The following is a 22,418-nucleotide window of genomic DNA, read 5'->3' as shown; positions in this document are numbered from 1 at the left end:
TGGTGAGGTGGTTTCAACTGTTCATTGACTGTTATGGTGTCAAGATTGCAAATTAGGAAAAATTATCCATAAAGGAAAAGTGTATTTATCTGTCATGATGTTGTTTATAAAATTATATTACATTACTTAAACATCTATTTTTGCAAAAATACATAGGCTCTTTCCATAATTGCAGAGGATGTGCAAACTCAATGGTCATTCAAAATGTTATGAGCTGGCAAGGAAATTAGGACTCAGGGACTTTGATTTTGCAATATGCACCGGACTACTTTTTTTTTCTGACTGTAATTTTAGAGCCTTACAATGGATTTGAATAATGGAGTTTGTAATTAAAATATGCACAGAGGTCTCAATATTAGGCTGATTAAATGTCCTGTTTATTATATTATATGATAATAGTTTTGTATCTTGAGAACTAAAAATTATTCCAAAACAGCCTGGCCTAAATGCCTCAGTCAGTGGTTGAATATTGACCTATGAATCAGGGTGGATTTCCAGTCAGGGTGCAAGCATGGTTTCTGGCTTGATTCCCAGTGGGGAAAATGCAGGAAGCAGCTGATCAATGATTCTCTATTATCATTGATGTTTCTCTCTCTCTCCCTCTTCCTTCCTCTCTGAAATCAATAAAAATAAAAATAAAAATAAATAAGTTATTCCAAAACAATAAAACGGAATGGCCTCAGTTTCTTTCAGAACGATCACCCTGTTATACCAGTTAATTAGTTACCAATTACTAGGCATTCTGATAGGATCAATTTCCTTATGTTATCTAGAGATGAGAAAACAGAGATTCAGAAATTTTTTAAAGAATTTGCCCAAAGTCATGCAGTTCAGTCAGAATTAAACCCAAGTCTAGAATTTTTCAAAATCTCATGATGGCCCTAACTGGTTTGGCTCAGTGGATAGAGCGTTGGCCTGCAGACTGAAAGGTCCCAGGTTTGATCCCAGTCAAGGGCATGTACCTGAGTTTCTGGCACCTCCCCAGTAGGAGGTGTCCAGGAAGCAGCTGATCGATGTTTCTCTCTCATTGATGTTTCTAACTATCTCTCTCTTCCTCTCCGTAAAAAATCAATAAATATATTTAAAAAAATACCTCATGATGTTTTACTACATCACACTGCCTTCCAAAGTCAGAAAAAAATTAATAGTTGTTTAGCTCTTCCCATATACTACAAATAGTAATAATTAAAGTTAATTTTACTGTTTTTTATTATTTATTTATTTATTTTGTCATAGTCCAGATTTATGTGCCAAGATCTGTATGGCAGCTCTATGGTTTTGGGTACTCATGCTCTTTCTATCAAGTTGCTTTGCTATCACTAGGGTATCTTGTCCTTGTCCCTGTGATTCAAGAGGACTTATGACCATGCCTGTCTTCAGCTCATGGAAAGGAGGCAGGGAAATGTAGGATGGGAGAGAGGACATGGTGTTTCCTTTTAAGAGCATAATCACTATTATTCATATGCCACTGACTTGAACTTACTCATATGGTCATGCCTAGTTGCAAAGGAAGATGGAATAACCATGAGACTAGCTAAAATTAGGAAGTTCTATTATTATGGAAAAAGGAAAGAACAGTTATTGGAAGCAAATTAGGGACCATCATAGAGACTTTTCATATGTTGGAGTTGACTTGTTTTATTTTAATGATGATTCTAAATTCCAGGGAGACTATGTAAATTAGTGGAGATTATACACAAGTTGGTGACAGCAAGTTTAGAAACCAGTTTTCTTGACCTTCAGATCTGCGCAATTTTTACCACATCAGATTAGGTCTACATCTTTACTGCTGCTGGTTAAAAAAAATAACAACCCTGACCAAATTGGACTGCTGGTGTATAAGTTATGTTCATTAATACATAAAACATTTCCAAAGAATTGAAAGATGCTTTGTGTTCCTCTTCCATGAGTTAATTTGAAAATACATAAATATTTGTATCCTATTTAATAAAAGAGTAATATGCAAATTAACCATCACTCTACTATTCCAATCAGGAATGAGTATGCAAATTAACCCCAACCAAGTTGCCTGCGGCCATGGAGGGAGCAGGAGGCTTGAGTTTTCCTGGCAATGGAGGAAGCCAAGCTTTCTGCACACCCTGGCCTGTCTTGGCCTCCACTCAAAGTTTCAATTACAGCAGATAAATAAATCCCAGATACTAGGTCCTCTGCTTGGGTTGCTGTGGGGCATGGCCAGCCTGCAAATTGCCCATGCCTCCCCATGCCCCAAGAGAACCCCCACCCTGATCCAGAACACCCTTCAGGGCAAACCAGCTGGCCCCCACCCATGCACCAGGCTTCTATCCTATATAATAAGAGAGTAATATGCAAATTGACTGTCACTCCAACCACAAAGATGGCCAGCAGGGGAGGGCAGTTGGGAGGGACCAGGTTTAGAAGTTGGGGGGTACCCAGGCTTGCAGAGGAGGGCAGTTAGGTGCAAACAGGCTGGCAGGGGAGCAGTTAGGAATCAATCAAGCTGGCAGGGGAGTGGTTAGGGGGTGATGGGCAGAAGTGCTTAGGGACATCAGGAAGGAAGGTAGGCAAGCAGTTTGGAGTCAGCAGTCCTGGATTGTGAGAGGGATGCCTGACTGCCTGTTTAGGCACGATCTTACTGGGTTCAGGCCTAAACGGGCAGTCAGACATCCCTCAAGGGGTCCCAGATTGGAGAGGGTGCAGGCTGGGCTGAGGTCCCCCCACCCCCTGTGCACGAATTTCGTGTACCAGGCCTCTCATATATTTATATTTCTTTGAAGCTTTTTAAAAAAGTTTTTTTTTTTTTTTTTTTTTTTTTGTTAATCTTCACCCAAAGATTTTTTTCCCATTGATTTTTAGGGAAAGTTGAAGGAAGGGGTGAGATAGAGAGAAACATTGATGTGAGAGAAACACATCAATTGGTTGCCTCCTGCATTTGCACCAACCAGGGATTGAACCTACAACTGAGGTACAAGCCCTTGACCTAATAGAACCCAAAACCTTCAGTCTGTTGGCGGCTGAAGCTCTAACCACTGAGAAAATCAGCTAATGCCAAAATGGTTTTTTATTTTTATTTTTTGAAAATTCTTTATTGTTTAAAGTAGTACATACTGTATGTCTCCTTTTCCCCCATTGACTTCTCTCCAGCTGTTCCCACTTCTCACCCCTCCAGCACATGCCCTTACCCCCGTACTGTCTGTGTCTGTGAGTTATGCTTATATGTAAGTTCTTTGGTTGATCTCTTAACCACCTCCCCTCCTCTACTTTACAAGAGAATTTCTGCATAGCTATAGAAATGAAGTATGAATGAACTTAGTGCCATTTTGTAATGAGTAGAGAAAGTGATTAAGTTCTGAAATTTATTATACTGAGCATTCCACTTAGATTGCCTGACAGATCATTGGAATTTAATTTTAATTAAAAATATGGTACATCATAGTCTAATAATCTATAGCAGCTATTTTTAACCTTTTCATCTCATAAACTAATTACTAAAATTCTCTGGCACACCAAAGAATATATTTTTACTGAACTGACAAAAAAAAATAGGTGTAATTTTGAGTCATTGACAACAGACAGCTTTGTCGTGTTGGCTGTTGTCATTTTCTAATGTGACAATCTAAGGGAAAAGAGGTTAGTGCCCCTGACTAAGTAATCAGGTATTGTATGTTTTAAAAATTTGTGTGGCATCCTGGTCGAAAATCTCTGATCTATAGTCGCGCACTGCCATGCCATTTAAAAAAAAAAAAAAAGCATTTTGGAAAGCAAAGTTGGAATTATTTTTTTAGTATTAACATAATTATGTGTTCATCCCATAGGCCAATTTACAATTTAATTCTGAATCTTTGTGAGCACACTGGTTAAGAAAAAATTGCATTTATTGTGACATAGCAGCAGCTAAGCGCAAAGCTGCCTCCCAACCCTAAAGGAGTGGTTGGATAGAGAACAGATTGTGCAGACATAGTGAGCAAAAACAACAGCCAAAGTGGCACTGAGGACAAGTGTTCCAGCCACTGAAATCAGCTCTCCTCTATCAGATGCTTTTATGCTCGGAAACATCACTTGTTTGATCTTGCCTGAATGTCTTGTGTAAAGGTTCATCAATACCAATAGAAACATTTCCTGTGTATACTGTGTTTTATGCCTTATAAAGTGCTTTCCTTTCTGAGATGGCATTTTATATAAAAACAAAACAAAACAATCCAGTGATATAGATGAAGGCAAAGTAATGTCTTCCATTTGTACAGATAAGGAAATCCATCTTGAGAGAAGTCATTATGAGATATGTTGATTGTCCCAAAAGCAACAAAAGGGAGAGTTATGCTTGATTTTGAGTTTAATGTTTGTCTTTGAGACAGGGTGGTTTGTATATATAAATGTGTTTCTGGGATGGAGGACAGGTAGCAAAGTTGGAGCCATCCTGTGAGTATGTCTATAGAAATGGAAACAGGATCCATTCTAGTAGTTGAATGTTTCATGTAGCTAGACTTTTGGTTCTGATTGTGAGTTCTAATTTTTTTATCATATGAGAATTTTTGACATTTTTCATCATAGGAGGCTGGAGTTTCCATGCTAAGTTTTACTTTTCTATTCTTTCTTTCTGTCAGCATCTTTTACCATGCCCAGAGCTCTTGCTGTCCTGCTGTTTCTTGTGGTAGTACTTTTTCTCTGCCTTCTTCATCATTGCTCCATCTTCTGCTCAGCTAAAGAACTTTACATTGTCATCCTATCTGCTCTTTGAAAGATTGCCCATGATCAGGAGACATAAATGTAACTTTAGATATAGACAGATGTACACAGAGACAAATATTTGGAGACTTTTCACTGGAAGCTCATACTCTGTGTGGTCGTGTGGCCAATACAATATTTTCCCTTTATGATATGGTAAAGAAAGAGGAAATTTGACATTTTCTTTATGTCCATCTTTTTTTTTTTGACCTCTCAAGAGTTCAAACAACCATATCAATGGCACTGACCAAATTCTATTTCACTCGGAGAATGCATTTGCTAGTACTTTGGCTTCTCAGTGACCAATACTGCCCCTACTCTAACTTTTTTTTTTAAATCTCCAACTTTCTTGTAAGCTGAATGCTTACATGGACTTTGCATTCACTTTGGATCATCTTGGTACTCTTTGGCATGATGTCTCGACACTCTCTAAGTTTGGTTTGATACCAGACGCTAAGGCTGAAGAAGTAAGAATGGTTTATTAAATTTTAGTTGTAGTCTTGGACAAAATTACTAGCTTTCTATCCATCATTTTCTCTATGCTCATTTCATTTCAAAGATTAGAGGACAAAAATCATTGTTTCATCTCTGGAGGCCAAAAACTTCCATGGTACAGTATACACTAGGTTCAGCCCTCACTTTGGAGTTGTTTGCTGGCTGGAATTCAGCCTTCATGAGGGTCTTCAGTGTCCTCAAACTCTCAGGATTTAATTGGTCATACCCTTACTTCCCTAGTCAAGATCTTAGTGCCCTGAAACTACCATTGATTTGCTGGTGATTTTACTCATTAATCTGAGAGCAGTCTGTGTTCTGCTCTGCTTTTTTGAGAGGAGGTACTTGAAGACCTGAGCTTGGCTCATAAAGGAAGCTTTCCAGGTCACAGCTGAGTTTTGAAATTGGCACTCTTGTAAGACTTTCATGCTGAAAGAATTGAAATCCGTTGTATAAACATAGAAGAAAGTCTCAGGGTGGTTGAAAATTTTGCAGTTTTCTTCAAACTACCCAGTATGACTGGCCATAGACTCAAGTCATGGACTAGGAAAGAGAGTAGTATTTTACTGTTATATTGTTTATTTTTGTACATGTAATAAACTATATCTGGATATTTTTAGACATTTTTGGGGGGTGAGTATTCAATTTACTGGCTTTGTTCTGGATCTTCCAGAGAAAAGGCAACTATGTTACTCCAGTAAAAGTAATTTGATGATAATCTATAATAATAAAAGTGTAATATGCAAATCGACGGAATAGCAGAATGATCATCTGGAAGACTTTCTGGATGACCATGCTATGACATGCACTGGTGCAAGGCCAGCCAAGGCAGGTGTGATGGGATTGGTAGAGGGCCTCACCCCGCAGAGGGAGGCCCAGGCCACCCTCTGCTCTGCAATCAATCGTGGAGCTCCAGCTGGGTGGGCGGGGCCTCCCTCTTTGGGGCTATTGAAGGCAGAGCCCCAAGATCAATCACCCAGAAGATGGAGGTCCAGACAAGCCAAACCATCACATCCCATGCCTGTTGCCCATAAAGGGAGGTGAACAATGGCAGGGGGAGGGGGAGCAGCGCCTTACAGATGGCAAGCAGTGGCAGCAGCGTGGGCGGGACTGGCTGCCAGCAGCAGGGTGAAGGAAAGTCCTGATAGGACCCGATCACCTGCCAGGCCTAGGGGTCCCAGATTGTGAGAGGGTGCAGGCTGAGATGAGGGACACCCCTCCCATGCATGAATTTTCTGCACCAGGCCTCTAGTTTGTAAAATAAGATATTATTTCTTTCTTTTTCTCATATATTGCATTTCATGTATTTATATGAAATATTCAGAGTAAATTTATAAAGACTGAATGAAGATTGGGGGCTGGGAAAAGTTTCTTTCTTAATAATTATTTTAAAGATTTTTTTTTCTATATTGTGAAAGATTTTAATGAATTTAGAAAGGTAAAAGCTAATGTTTCATCATTAATGGTGAGTCTGAGTAAAAAATATAACCTGAATAATGGCACACTTTAAGGATTACTTGTATTGGGCTTTTCCTTAAGAATAAAAATCAAAACTATAACAAATAAAAGCAAGAATTTTTACGCATTGCTATTAAAACAAAAGAAGCCCTGAAATACTTGTGTTGTCTCTACACTGCACTATAAAATCATAAATATAGGGCTTTGCAATCAAAGGTGACATATTTCTACCTTTCATTGTCTTAGTAAATTTATGGGCAGAGAGTAAAAACTCTTATTGCACATCTTTTGAAATTTAGTTCAATGATTCCCCCCCCCCCCCCCCGCCTCTCTTTATTTCTGAGGACGTGTCCTATACGATCAGTGGCTCTATTGCACATCTCTCTAGACAATTTATAAAGTGCACTCTAACAGTGGTGTGCTATATACATCTAATGATTCTAATTAAGCTTGACAAAATGCTATGATTGAGAACTAGGAAACTTGCCTTCAAATCTGATTATGAGAAATCAATTTATCTCAGCATTTGTTTCCTCACTTATAACATCAGGGGCTTGAATATCAATGCAGTAAGCCAATTCTTTCCCTCTAAGTGTGGACGGGGAAAGCCCATTGAAAATGTGATGCATGCCTTTCCACCTGCACTAAAAGGAACAGAGTGTGTAGAGGAACTGTGGCTTTGAAGCCACAGAACAATAGTTCTGAGACTTTAGTGTGCCCATGAATCTACTCTTGGGAACTTATTAAAAATTACCTACTCCTGGCACCCACTGCAGAGATTTTGATTTGTGAGGTCTGGAGAGGCTTAGGAATCTGCATATTTGGCAAGTAGCCAGGTGGGTCTGATACAGAATATCTGGCACTGTCTTTTGGGAGTCACTGACTTAAAGACTATATGGCTATGGCGGGAGCAGGTAAGCACTCACAAGCTATCAGTCGATAAGATGCTTTCCCACAAGTTCCGGAGCTCAGCAGATTTTGAGCTTAGTAATTGGTTATGTTTCTGCTGGGTGTGCTTTTGGATGAAGTTTAGCTCCCTGCGGAGAGAACAGCTCCAGGGGCTATGTTGTATCATCTAGTTCTCCTTAAGGGCAAGTGCTCTTGTGATTTCCTTCAAGGCGAAGGTTGACTGTCACTTCTTGGGATGTAATTCTTCCCATGAAAATCTTTTTCTTATCTCTAAAATGGGGGTAGTATAATACATTTTCCATAGTGACACTGCATAAGAACACATAAGAAATGATTGAAAGCAATGAGCAGCGTGCCTGGAATGTGGTAATGCTGAATAAATATTACTATTGTTGTTAAAGGCAACAGATTACTTTGGCTTAGTAATCAATGTTTAGTACAATTTATCCTTAAATTTTGTAATTCATTGTTCAAGCACCTATTACTTATCTATTTGCCATGAACATAGCACTCTGATGCAGTGGGTTGTGTTATATGTAAAGAGGAGGCAAATAGGAAGGTGACCTCAAAGGGATGTGCAGACTAGCTTTGGTTCGCTGACCTCAACTAGGCTAAGGGCCTGGGAATTCTGGGAGGAGGGAGGAGTTCAGCTTGCTTGAATCTAGAAGTGTCTGGCCTCAGTTCCAAACTTACGCTGATGATGAATCTCAGGTTTGACTCAGCCCTGGTCCAGGGTATAAGGAGGAGGTGCCAGGGAACTTTCAGGAGTTCACTCATAAATTTCCAAGTAGTATAATAGTATGTATCATAAGGCTATGATTTTCCCTGTCTAATGCCCGTGGTTAATCAACAAAATATTTTTAAAATAAAATAAAATTGAAGGATGGTCTTTCTCTTTTCATTTACTTAAGACATTTATTAACCCAACTTTGAATAATCAGTGGGAATAAAAAAGCAAAACACATTCTTCTTTTTGTAAAACACATTCTTAGCAAGGGTAGACAGTGTTATCTATTTTCCCAACAGGGATTAAGGATTTCTTTGAATTTATGATGCTTTCTGAGCTCTTGCTGGTAGGTCTTCCTAATGAGAGAACACTTTCTCTGACAGACTGCTCGATACCTTTGCAAAACATACAGGAATTACTACCAGGGTTAATGACATAGAGTCTATGTCATAGACTACATAGAAAATTCTTACCCCCCAAAATAATCTTTCCTCTATGTCTTTCAGATGTCTTTGGTGGAAGGGAAAGGCATTAAAATAAGGTAAACTATATCTGAGTTTTATGATGCCTGCAAAAATCTGCAACCCAGAGATAAAGCATTCACATTTTGTTGTAAAAAGACACAACATTGGCTAAAGAGTAGACACAATTACTTCAGTTAGAAACAGGTGTCCTCAGAGGGAAAGGAAGGGAATCAGAACACTCACTATTTCCTGACCACAGCTTCGGCCTGCTTCATTAGCAATGGGCAGTATACCTCTTCTAATTAAGAAGTCATTTAAAATAATTTGCAAAGAGCAGGGACATGTCAAGTGTGAAAAGTTCCTCATAGAGGAGCACTTCAGGACTGCTGCTGCTGAGACTGACAGCAGTCTGGGACTGTGGAGTCTTACTCTGGCAGCTTGAAAGGGCACCTAATGAGCACCTGCGGTTCTCTTAAAAGTCAAACAAAGGAACCAATAGATGGTCTTAGGCCAGGTAATTATGTGTGGCAAAAAAGCCTTCACATGTTCCAGGAATCCTGCCATTCTAAATAAACTAATCAATAACAAGGGCGAGTTCTGTTTACAGAGAAATGAATAACTCAATTGAAACTGCAAAGAGAAATAGCTCCAAAAGCAAAGGAAGTGGCCACATTTTTGTAGAGTTGTGTAAGCCAATAGCAGAAATTCTCCAAGATCAATGTGGATTTCTCTATTTTGGCTTGCTAAAGAATTTACACTGGTGCATATAATGTACTGTTTATTATGGGTAAGAAAGGTCACACTGGCCCAGCCCTTCAGCGTATTCTCATTGATAGGAATTGTGAGTCAGAGTGACCACTGTTAACATTTTTAATTTGCCACTCACTAAGTGAGTGATATTGACTCTCTTTGAAAACTTATCTAAGCCTCATGTTTGATGAAAATATTAATGTTAATTTCACACAGCTATTGGGGAAGATTGGTTATGATATACAGTAGATACTAAAAAATGTAGCCATTATTATTATTGCTTTCTAACCTTGGGGACTCATTCACTCAACAAATATTTCTTGAGTGCTCATTATATGCTAGTCTCAGGTTCTACAATAGATGGCTTTGTCATAAACATCTGTACTATAGTGCTTTATCCTCTAGGTAATCATCAGTAAATAAATGTGTAAATGAGGATGGCTTTTAAGTTTAATAGTCTAAGAAGATATTGTTTTATGGAACCTGTGAAATTTTTCAAAATATGGCAAATATCATCATATTTGGATGTTCCTATCACTCACGAACCCAAATGAGTCTTGGAAAAGTAGAAAATGATTTTATTTAAAAAAATATTTTATTGAATTTTTATAGAGAGGAAGGGAGAGGGATAGAGAGCTAGAAACATCGATGAGAGAGAAACATCGACCAGTTGCCTCCTGCACACCCCCTACCGGGTGTACATGCTCTTGACTGGAATCGAACCTGGGACCTTTCAGTCCACATGCTCTTGACTGGAATCAAACCTGGGACCTTTCAGTCCACAGACTGATGCTCTATCAACTGAGCCAAACCAGTTTCAGCTAGAAAATGATTTTCGTCATCAAAAAATAAATCTTTATTAACACCAAGGATATTGACTTGCATGTGCCATGGATTATGAAGGAGTTCTCCAAAATGAGTTCTCAGATTAGGCCAGCCATGACCCTCTCATTGAAATAAATATAGTCTCCTGCTTGTTATTTTGAGCAAAAAGTTTTTGTAACCTGTGTTAGATTTCTATTATCTGTGTTTGTTTACTTAAAATTCAGACTCAAAACACAGCTCACACTATCAGTGGAATTATGGGCAGAGCCTCTACTCTGATTTTTATCTAAGTAGAAGAACTTGAGAAGTAGATGACTGTGGACTAAATACAAACATGCTGATTGATAGCTCATTAGGACTTTTGCTAATTTTCCTGGCAAGCAAGACTTGGTTATATTCTGCTTTAATTTCCTCATTGACAATTGGGAAATTATTATCTTGTACATACTAGGATTCCTGTTGCCATTGTTTTAATCGTACAAAAATAATACTCAGCGGTGGTTCTCAAACGTTAGTTGCATGAGGATCCTGCAGATGACTTATTCAAACACTGATTTGGGGGCCCCATCCTCCAGAGTTTTTGACTCACTAGGTCTGGGTGGGCCTGAGAATGTGCATTCTAACCAGGCGATGCTGCTGGTTTGAGATGGCACTGTGGGGGCCACTGGATAAGAGTAACCTAGTCTAGTTTCGTCAGGTGATGCAATTACACTGGGTCAGCTAGTGCTTGGATAATACCTGATAGCAACATGCTGTCCCTCTCATTTTATCCACTGAGTAACCCTGGGATGAAGCCATTATTAGATCTGATTTATAGATGAGAACTATACTGTAACCATTTCCTAATAGGCTGTGAGTTCTTTGAGGCCGAATTTCCTATCATATACAGTTTTGTATCCTCAACACATAGCAGGGGTCGGGCAATAAATGTTTGTAGAATGAATAGGATGATTGGCTTTGAGTCCCACAGGGAGTCTGTGGTAGAGCCCAGTTTTGAACTTGGATTCCTTAAATTTTAGTCTAGTGCTTTTGTACTCTTAGGTATAACAATCAAAAAGCAAATTTGCTCTGATACTTGAGAAAAGGTAGTAGTTCTTCTGTTTTATCCTAAAATCCTGGGCTTAAAAACTATCTAGACAAGGTTATTAAAATCTCTTTCGAACTCTACTGTTAACCACTGAAATACAATAGACTAGTCATGTCTTTCCCACTTATTCTCTTTTCTTTTATCATGACTTCTTTACCAAAATACAGGCAGTCCTTACTCTGTGCAATAGTTTAGGACAGTACAAGTATTTATGCAAGCTAAAACCATAAAAGGTGATCTTAATAATCAATGGAGGAAGATTTTTTTTAGTTATGACATTGGAGATTCTCTTACTGTTGGTTATAAATGTATAGGAAAATGGGAAAAAAACCTAGTATTCATTGAATACATTGCAACTTAGAACATTAGAAGTATTGATAATTAGTTAATTGAAAATTGTTTTATTTCTAAGTAATTGTTTATCAAGCAAAGTTTGAACAGTACTTGCTTTCTTCTCATATGACTTATGATATGAAATGAGCATCTTTTCTAATGCCTTGGAAAACCATCAGGTCATAGTCCTTTCTCAGTTTGGATCAGTTCCCAACATTTTATCCTTTTCACTTTCAACCCTGTAAATATCTCTGATATTTCTTTTAATGTGAAGCCTTTTGCTGATGTCACTTCCTCTGGGACATTGTCATCCTTTTCATCTCAACTTTCCTCATTTATATTGATACACTAGAGGCCCAGTGCAAAACATTTGTGCAAGGGGGTGGGGGTTCCTCAGCTTAGCCTGTGCCTTCTTGCAATCTGGGACTCCTTGGGGATGACTGATTGCCAGTTTAGGCCTGATCCCTGTAGTTGAACATTCCTCTCACAATCCAGGACTGCTCGACCCTAACCACTCATTGCCTGCCTGCTTGCCCCTAACTGCTCACCTGCCTGCCTGCTTGCTTGCCCCTAATGGCTCGCCTGCAGTGCACGTCATAGTGACCAGCCATTCTGGTCTTTCTGGCCATTTAAGTCATTCCACCACAACAGTTGGTTAGGGAAGAGAGAGAGAGAGAGAGAGAGAGAGAGAGAGAGAGAGAGAGAGAGAGAGAGAGAGATTCTTCTTCATTAAGTTTCTCTGGCTACATAGCCAGAGTCTCTTGAATTGGTGACAGCATCAGCATTTTGTGGTCAGCTATTTATACATCACCTGGAACCTGGGTGTAAATTTCACAAAGGGATCTTTATTTGAGCTACAGCCTCACCAGATATCTTAACACTAATCAATTAATGCCAACTTATGAAGCAATGAAACCAGTCTTTATTGACAGTTAAAGATTCTTCAGTCTTCTAGTAATTATAGTTTTCATTCAATGTGGCAACTAATTTCTTTGCTTTGGTAGTCAAACTGATTGAGATTTGTTTTTTATTACAGACTTCAAGGAAAGGTAGAAGTAAGCATCCCATTTCAAGTGTAAGTAGTATTCTGTTCCTAATTCAATTGAACTCTAAGATGTTGAAGTGAATTTATGTTCTTTTTAAAAAATATTTATTAATTTTTTTCAATACTGCACCTTCTTGTAGGCCTAGATCTTGCTCTGTCTTCATCAGCATTTTCTAATAGCATACAATATTACTTTTTTTGCTGCACTTTTATCTTTGTCAGCCAATTCTTTTTTTTAAATAAATCTTTATTGTTCATATTATTACAAATGTTCCTCTTTCTCCCCCCCCCTTCCATTGCTCCCCTCCACCAAGTTCCCACCCCACCCTCTGCCCTTTCCCCACCCCCCATTGTCCTCATCCATAGGTGCACAGTTTATGTTCAGTCTCTTCCCACACCCCTCTCCCCTTTTCCCCTGAGAATCGTCAGTTCACTCCCCTTCCATACCTCTGATTCTATTATATTCAACAGTTAATATTGTTCATCAGATTTAAAAAAATTTTTTTTTTGGTTTTTAGATTCACTTGTTGATAGTTACGTATTTGTTGTTCATAGTTTTTATCTTTATTTACTTTCTCTTCCGAAAGAACCCCCTTCAGCAATTCATATAATTCTGGTTTGGCGGTGATGAACTCCTTTAGCTTTTTTTTATTTGTGAAGCTCTTTATCTGGCCTTCGATTCTGAGTGATAGCTTTGCTGGGTAGAGTATTTTTGGCTGTAGGTTCTTGCTATTCATCACCTTGAATATTTCTTGCCATTCCCTTCTGGCCTGCATGGTTTCTGTTGAGAAATCAGCTGACAATTGTATGGGTGCTCCTTTATAGGTAACTACCTGCTTTTCTCTTGCTGCTTTTAATATTCTCTCTTTGTCTTTTGCTCTTGGAATTTTAATTATGATGTGTCTTGGTATGGTCTTCTTTGGATTCCTTTTGTTTGGAGTTCTGTGCACTTCCAGGACTTGTAAGTCTAATTCTTTCACCAGGCGGGGGAAGTTTTCTGTCACTATTTCTTTCAGTATGTTTTCGATATCTTGCTCTCTCTCATCTTCTGGGACCCCCATAATTCTGATGTTGGTTCGCTTTAAGTCGTCCCAGAGGTTTCTTACATTATCTTCAACTTTCTGGATTCTCTTGTCTTCTTGCTTCTGCGGAGGAGTGTCTTCTGGCTCTTTATGTTCCAAGTCTTTGACTTGATTCTTGCAATCTTCCATTCTGTTTTTAGGACTTTGTATAATAATTTACTTCAGACAATGTATTCTTTATTTCTTGTTGATCAGTTGACTTTCCTGTAGTTCTGGGTAATGTCCATTTTGTATTTTAGTTGTATTTTATTGAAATTGTTGTGTGTAGCTGCCGTTAGGTGTTTACCTGTGCAGTCATCTTGGATCTCTGTGTGCATAGAACCCAATTCTTTCTTTTGATTACCCATTTTTATATCATATGGGTTTATTACTTGGTAACAAGAAGGCAACAAAACCGCATGCTTTACTGACTATTTGTGAGCTGAGTAATAAATGTGTTGACAAATAACTGACAGACTCTGAAAGAAGTGATGTAGTCAGTCATTGATTGTTGCTCATTGGATTCCATGTTGTGGTCTGTGGATTAAAGAGCCAGCAGTGAAGTTTGTACTTTCTGCTATAACTATACTCACAGTTAATATTCTCTGTTTAAGATTTCAACTATGGTGATGGAAGATTAATAGTATTTAATTAAACCATGGTAAACAAATTTTGTGCATTTTGGAATGCAATGTGAGAACTGCCTAAATAGATGATTTTTTTCTGTATGTTAGATAAAAAGTATTTGTATAATTTCAGAGCCATCCACTGTAAAATAGTTCCACCCCTCAATATTTCTAACTTGTTCAAAGAAACAACTTTCTTTTGTCTCCAGATGGACTGATTAAGAAATGAATGCATATTCTGATATAGTTTAAGTATATCATGTATTTAAGAGGGAGTAAAAAAAGAGATAGATCTGTACACTGTTTTTTTTTTTTGTTTGTTTTTTTTGTTTTTTTACAATTCAACATAGCAATAGGACTTCAATATATCTGTAGAGGTAATTTAAAATGTGGATGGAATATACGAAGACTATGTTAAGATTTGATATTTATGTTTTGTGCTAATCTAACCTTCTTTCCGTGATGTTTCTTCCCCATGATTATTTTAGTGGTATGAATAAAATGGACAGAGTTCTCAGCCAAACTAGGTGGGCTAGGTTCTTTGAAGGAGGAGGAATTTGGACTCCAGAAGATCATTTGTCTAAGTCACTGAGTTTCCTTTTTTTTTTTTTTTTTTTTTTCTGTGCAAGGATTTTATTCACTGGGCTATGCTCTTTTGTGATGGAAGAGCTGGAAAGGATTTTAGGCATTTATTCATTCATTCACTGCCTAGAACAGCACTTGGCACATAGTTGTCATTCTATAAACACATATTTTAGTGAGCCCATACTGGGCCCTGGGAATGCAAAGATAATTCAGACATTATTCTTGTGGCCACAGAATAGAGCTCTCTGTACCACGACTTTCTGCTGAATCACCAGTATTGTGCAATGATAACATTAATGGAATTTCTAATTTATGCAATGTCTGCAGGGTACTAGCAACTCTATTAGACCTTTGCTGACATCCTTGCTGTAGTTATCTGAAGCCAAAATTGGAGATGGAGGTTCTACTTTCAAGGTGGTTCACTACATATCTGGCAGGTTTTGCCAGCTATTAGATAAGGGCCTCTGTTCCAATCCGTGGGACCTCTTTATGGGGTTACTTGAATGGCCTTACAATATGGCCACTCAATCACCCCCAAAAAGGGTGATCCAAGAGGTCAAGACAGAAGCTTCAATGTTTGCTATGCTTAGCACTGAAAATCATACATTGTCACTCCCTCAATATCCCAATGGTCACACAGGGCACTACACAAGGGTATCCATACCAGGAGGGATTTATATCTATGATATATAAATTACTATCATCCTACTTTACAGATGCATAAAATATACATTTTAGAATAATCTGGGATATTCCATGAAGAACCTTGTTGGTGCTTTGATTGGAATTGCAGTGAACCTAAAGATCAATTTAGAAAAAAATGATGTCTTAAAATACTGTGTCTTCCTGTCCTCAATCACTGGATTCTTGAATATGGTATATATGTCCATTGCCTACCCTATCTTTCCACAGAGCTGGTATCTATTTTCTGTGAATTCCCCCAGGACAGTATGTGGCTAGTTAAGCTTTGTTATTGCAGCAGTTACTTCATCTTGGAAGATATTGTTGCCACTTTAGTCTTTCACTTGTCCTAGTTTCCCAAGTTAGAAAGAAGTGTTGCCCCATTTGTATTTTTGCTTCATGGTAGCCCGTAGTTCTTAGAAAATTCCTGTCATCCTTACTTTTCTATTTTTTTTACAGCCCTTTGCATACTGAAAATACTCTGAGATCACTTCAATTTTCTGCTTATTATATCTCCCAAGCCTAAGGCTCCCTATCACCTTTCCAGATTATTGGTGGTTTTAAATATGTTTTGTCAGATCTGCCTAGAGGTATAGTGAGTAGAGAGTAGGGGAAGGAAGAGGGATGTTGAGAAGGTTCAGAGGTGATGGGTGAAGAGGCAACAAAAGTTGTTTGGTTGAAGGGCTCTAAGCCAGTGACTGCTGCCAGGAAGGTTCATTTGGGTGCACAGCCTGAGTGTCTTTTATCCTTGGAATTCATACTTATCAGACTCCCCACTCATCTCACATCTTTCATCTTCTTAGTGTGCATAGAGAAACAAGGATGATGACCACTTATGCATTTTGCAATATGTGTTTCAGTTTTACTTTATGTAATTGACCTAACATTATTCCTTAATTTGTTGACAAAATATGATAGGTACAATTTCATTTTTTGGGTACAATTTCTTATGCATTATAAGATTTAATAAATAAGAAACCCAGTTCTGGAGGAGGGGTGCTAAATCCTTAAGTGACATTAATGCTATAAGATTTTAGGGATCATATTGGTCCCCATAGTGGGTTATTTAGTGAATAACACCCCAGTATACTGAAAGAAGCTATTTAGATACAGCAAAAACTTCTGAACTCTTAAATCTGTCTCATTATTTATCATATATAAGAAGTCCCCAATGAAAGGAGTCTCTATACACACAAGGCTAGGGCTCTGATATTAACAAGGGTATTTGAAACTACATATTAATAATGAAATCCAAATAGCCTAGGGAGAGTCCTATGGAGTTCTAGCAGTGTAGTCATTGTGGGTAAATCTTCTGATGAAACTTATACTAGAAAAGGCACTGAATGTTGTGCCGACTGAAGTGGAAAGTTCTCACTATGTGAATTTACCCATCGCGGTTTAATATTTAGAAGCACTTGGGAACAAATATTCCCTTGTATGTGATAAGCCTCATTTAGAGCCAAACCGTTCTTCAAATACTCCATTCATAATCAAATGGTAAGTGGAAATGTAGCAATTCCCTAAAAGGGAAAATTCTGCGTATATTTAGGAGTATTTGCTGAGTTTCAATGTATTTTTTTAGAGCATTTTTTATTTTATTTTATTTTTTTTACTTCCTCAGTCCTCTTTCACTATTTAGTTTGTATTCTTAGGAGTATCTCTGTGAGACAGAAAAGATAGAGCTAAGAAACAGATCCCAATGTCATACTTTCGGTTGAATAATTAGCATTAAAAAGAACTGAAATGTTCATGTAGTGTTTTACATGTGGCTTTTATAGGTTTGTGTGATTGGGATCAGAGCTGAAAGTTCACTCAAAGTTCATAAATTGTATCTCTTTTGCTTTTCATTTTTGCGACATGGCCATTGGGTAGATAGTGTGCTGGTGATTACCTTCAGTTTCAAAATGTTTACTTGAAACTCTTTTCCCCTCCTGTATCTAGAGATTTTTCTTTTGAGAGTCCTAATGAGATGAGTGAGGTACCCCATGCTTCAGTAATTATATCCCCTAACTGTTTTACAGATAGAAATGGGGCCTCGCTCTGCCTACTGATTTATGCATATGTATCAGGGATCATCCTGGGAAACAAATAACTGGTCACTTTAAATGAACACCTTTGTGGGACATTAAGAATGGGGAGGTGGTTGGCTTCTGTTCATTCTGGAAACTCATCCTCATTGCTTTTCTTGTGTCCTTTAGGTAAGAGATTCCATGATTCAAACCTAGGATGAATTTCATGGACCACAGTCATCTTCTTCCCTCCCTTCCTTACTTCCAAAGGAATCAGAAAGAGAGACAGAAAAAAAAAAAACAAAAAAAAACACCCAAGGGTAAAAGGGCCAAGTGTGTGATAGCCAGACTGGTGCAAAGAAGAATGTGGGGGGAGGCAGGCAGACAGAGTTTGTGGGCAGTGAAAGATATGCCTTTGGGAAACGCTGTACATGTCAGCTAACCCTTGGTCTCATTAACCTCATAAACAGATTTAAATTCTGGTCTTCCTAGTCTAAAAGTGTCTGACAACTTCCTAGGCCTCTCTCAATTCTCCTTTACAGCTTTTCCACGTCCAATGTCATGTGTGGACCTACAGAATAGGCAGCACCGGGAGCTGGTCAGAACGCGAGAAAGAACTCTCCACATGTGCAGAATCTGAGTCTCCATCTCACCAAGTTTGCTGGCTGATCCCTGTGCTTACTGCAGTTTCAGAAGCTGCTCTGTAGAAAGTCTGTGGTTCCCTTGTGTTAAGTTAAAAACAAAGCAACGAACACCAACTAGTCAATCAAACAAAAGACCTTAGAGATTCACCTTTCTGAGATTTCCTTTGTATCATAGGATCTTCAGACAGTGGGAAAACATGTTTGAGTGCTTATAAATATTCAGTATGCCCCAGTACTGTTTATGTTGGGTTTAATATTTATATGCCACCTTAATGAAAGAATGTAAAGACTGGTTTCAGGTTACTTGGTTTATTTGACCGCCTCCAAATAGCACCAAGTACATAGTGTCTCATCATGTCTTCCTTTTATGGCATGTCACATTAATGAAGCTTTGATGGCTTCTGTTTTTCACTGGAGCCCAGAACAGGAGAAAAGAAGGTACTGCTACTCCTAGGCCTAGAGCTAAGAGCAAGGTCTCTGAAGGTCAGGGCAGCTGAATCAGTGACTAGAGGTCCTGCTCTCCACCTCCAAGTCCTGGGCTCCTCCCACCTCAAGGTTGCTGTGGCATTTATTGAGAGATCAGACTCCATGAGGGCTGTTTTTTTTTTTTTTTTTTTTTTTTTTTTTTTTTTTTTTTTTTTTTTTTTTTTTTTTTTTTTCAAGGGCTTATAAAACCATTTTCCTTCAGAGACAGGCAGGCTTCATGCCTATTGAATAAAATCTGAGACACAGAGACTAGGAAGACAAACATTAAAACATAGACTCCTGAAAACCCCAGGTAGCTGGGTAGCTGGGCTGGACCACAAAATCATTCTGTCTTTTTAATGAGCACCGATTGGGGTGGGGGGGACTAGACCACTCAGCTTATGCTCCCTGATGCTTCCCACCCAGCTCAGCTAACCTGCAAGCCTTGGAACTGGTGGTGAGGAAATTGCTGTTTTTTCTTCCCCTCTCACCTTGTTTTTATTTTATCCTCTTTCATATTATGAGGTATAATTCCCCCTCACATATGGTTCTTTCCCAGCTCTACATGTTTTACTTGTTTTAAGAAGCTAGAATCAGTATTTTGCTTCCCACTTGTCAGGCTGTGAACACATTTCTATTTCCACTTCTTCCTTTTAGGATTCTGTGGAAAAGAGGGCTCTAAATATATACATTTTTTTTTCACCAAGAGGAGGAGCATGCAAGTTGCCCTCTGTCTGCAGGACTGTGGCTGTGGTTCAGTTCTGGTCCTCAGGACGGAGGGGTTTGCTGGGCAGAGCAGCTGGAAACTGGCCAATTAAAGTGTCATGTTGGCAAGATGGTGAAATGTGCATCATCAGCAGATTTGCTGATCTTTTGACCCACACGCCCTCTAAATGCTGATTAGAGAGCTATTTTTAGTCTGCTTTGCCTTTAAAGCATGAAACGTTTAGTCATACGTTTCATGCTTCCTAAATTATGACAAGTTGGCATGTCCAGCTAATATATCTGTCCACATGTTGAAGCAGAGTTGAAGTAGGAAAGTTATGTCAACCTTTTTGCAGCTGTCCAAAGCAATAGCAAGCTTCCCACTGAGCCAGCATTAGAGCCAATAGAGGCTAAGAGGGGTCTTCTCAAAGGAGAGCTCATGAAATTCCTGCCACATATGAAGCAGGTCTATTGTAATCAGACCCACCAAATGGTCCCAGGGACCTTCTGTGGATAGGAACAGACACTCTATGGCAATTCAGTCTGATTTCCCCTTAAGACAGGTACAGGCAAAGGCAGGACAATTCTGCTGGTACTCCGTTTGCATGTATGGCCTTTAGATTTAGCAGTCTGTGGGTAATATTGTTTATTTACTTGCCTCAAAGAGATTAACTCAGTGCTCTGTACACAGTGGGAATTCTAGAAATGTTGCCTAATGATGTAGTTTGTTGCTGGGGCCAACTGTGGAAAGGAGTTTTGTTAGCAGGGATAGGCTATCTAAAAATTATTGCAGGTGTTAATAAAAATGCCAAGGAGCTAAGCCTCTTTGAGACATTATATGAAGAAGTTGGTAGAAAAAAGTTTTCTTTCAGAGAATCCATAGATGGACTAGTTTGAAATACCATATTTTCCGGCGTATAAGACGACCCCCCTAATTTTACAGTTAAAACATAGGTTTAGGCCTATATTCACTGTATAAGACTACCCCCCACTTCCGAGGCAACACCAGTTATTTTTTTAATAGACCGCCTCTCTGACTCTGGCCAATCTGAGCAGGCTTTTTACTAGAACACAGTGTAGCTTTGGGTACAGAACATGTACACTGTGTTCTAGTAAAAAGCCTGCTCAGATTGGCCAGAGTCAGAGAGGTGGTCTATTAAATCCAAATTCTGTAATATAGTCCACTATGATCTGATGTCTTCTTACTTTGTAACCTCTTTTTATACATTCTTGTCTGCTCACTTATTCCTTTTGGGACTGGCCTTATTTTCACTCCTTGAATGGCCTCAGAGCCATTGAACCTGCTATATATATGTTTGTTTGTTTTTAATTTTCTTCTTTCTTTTCCTTTTTTTTCTTTCTTATTTTGGGATGAGTTACAAAGACATGTGTGCTTGTAGTGGTAGTCATCACAGGGAAGTCACTCTTGAGAAGTGTGGGAATGCCTTTCAGGGTGCTGGGACACAAGAGGACAGTAGGCAGAGAGGGATGTGGTGCTGGTTGCTACCCTGTTTCCCCGAAAATAAGACAGTGTCTTATATTAATTTTTGCTCCCAAAGATGCGCTAGGTCTTATTTTCAGGGGATGTCTTATTTTTCCATGAAGAAGAATATGGTACACATTTATTGTTAAATGAAAATAAAGGAAATTTATTACATATTTACGGTACGGTAGTACGGTAGTTGTCAACACAAACCAGACAAACTGTGAATCCTACAGTATCAAGAATTTACTCATTTATTCAATGACAATCATGTCATCATCTTCTGGTACATCATCATAACAATCCAATTCCTGAATTTCCTGGTGAATTTCTTGTGACTCCATTTCTTTCAGAATCAGTGGACCAAATCTCTCATGTTTAGCCTAGGGGGGCCTTATTTTCGGGGGGATGCCTTATATTTCCTCAGAAGGAAACCTGTAAGTAGGTCTTATTTTTGGGGAAACATGGTACATTGACTTACTTTCCTAATTCAACTCGTAGCCAGCCTGGTGTAAAATAGGGCCAGTGTTAACTGTCTCACAGGTTATTGTAGGAATGTAATTAGATTAGATGTATCAAGCATGGTACTTAGTTGATATTCAACCAAGTCAGAATTTCCTTCAGAGGGTTGGTCTGGCAATTTTTTAAAAAAAGTCATTTCTTGAAAAGGTAAGGCAAAAAATACTTCCATTTTGGTGGGAGTGTGAACCTCGTGGGTAAAAATGTTACATCATACTGTCTTTGTGGATAGCAATTTGGTAATATACTCTAGGATGCTCAAAAAGTTTCATACCATTAGTTCCTATGATTGTAGCTCTGAGGATTCATTTTACGGTGTAGAAAATTTTTATATTTGATGATATTACCACATTTTACAATTATAAATTGAAAAAGTTTAAATGTCCATCAGTAAATAAATTATAAAATGTGAGGTGTGTTTGCAGAGAGGAATATTATTCAGCCTTCACATGTAATGATTTCAAAGAATATTTATATTTATTAATTAGTAAGATAAGAAAATGATGATAATGTTAAAAAGAGCAAATTATAAAATTATGAATGATCCTCATATTATACTAAAAATGCAAGATATAATGCTAAATATGTATAAGAATCTCTAAGCATTTATGAAACACTATTTGCTGTATTGTTATAAGGGATTTTACACACACTAGCCCCTAAATAGGTACTATTACCATTCGCCTATACATGTGAGGAACTCATAGTTTAGCTTTATTAGTGACTTTCCCATAGATTCTTTAAAAAAAAATATTTCTTGATTTTTTACAGAGAGGAAGGAAGAGGGATAGAGAGTTAGAAACATTGATCAGCTGCCTCTTGCACACCCCTCACTGAGGATGTGCC

General features: G+C 38.4%; 1 long non-coding RNA gene across 2 annotated transcripts in view; it reads right to left on the bottom strand.

Moving 5' to 3' along the window:
- LOC311618212 overlaps positions 1-22,418 on the bottom strand; it is a 470,112-nt gene that overhangs the window by 349,013 nt on the left and 98,681 nt on the right. For both annotated transcript variants that reach the window (XR_014794273.1, XR_014794274.1), the window contains exon 2: positions 18,986-19,065. This is a non-coding gene — a long non-coding RNA (uncharacterized lncRNA). The remainder of the gene's footprint in view (positions 1-18,985; positions 19,066-22,418) is intronic.

This window comes from Pipistrellus hanaki (genome assembly GCF_964339955.1).
Source record: "Pipistrellus hanaki genome assembly, chromosome: 2".
Classification (NCBI taxonomy): domain Eukaryota; kingdom Metazoa; phylum Chordata; class Mammalia; order Chiroptera; family Vespertilionidae; genus Pipistrellus; species Pipistrellus hanaki.
The sequence above is the reverse complement of the archived record's forward strand: the minus strand, read 5'-3'. Positions and strand labels throughout refer to the sequence as shown.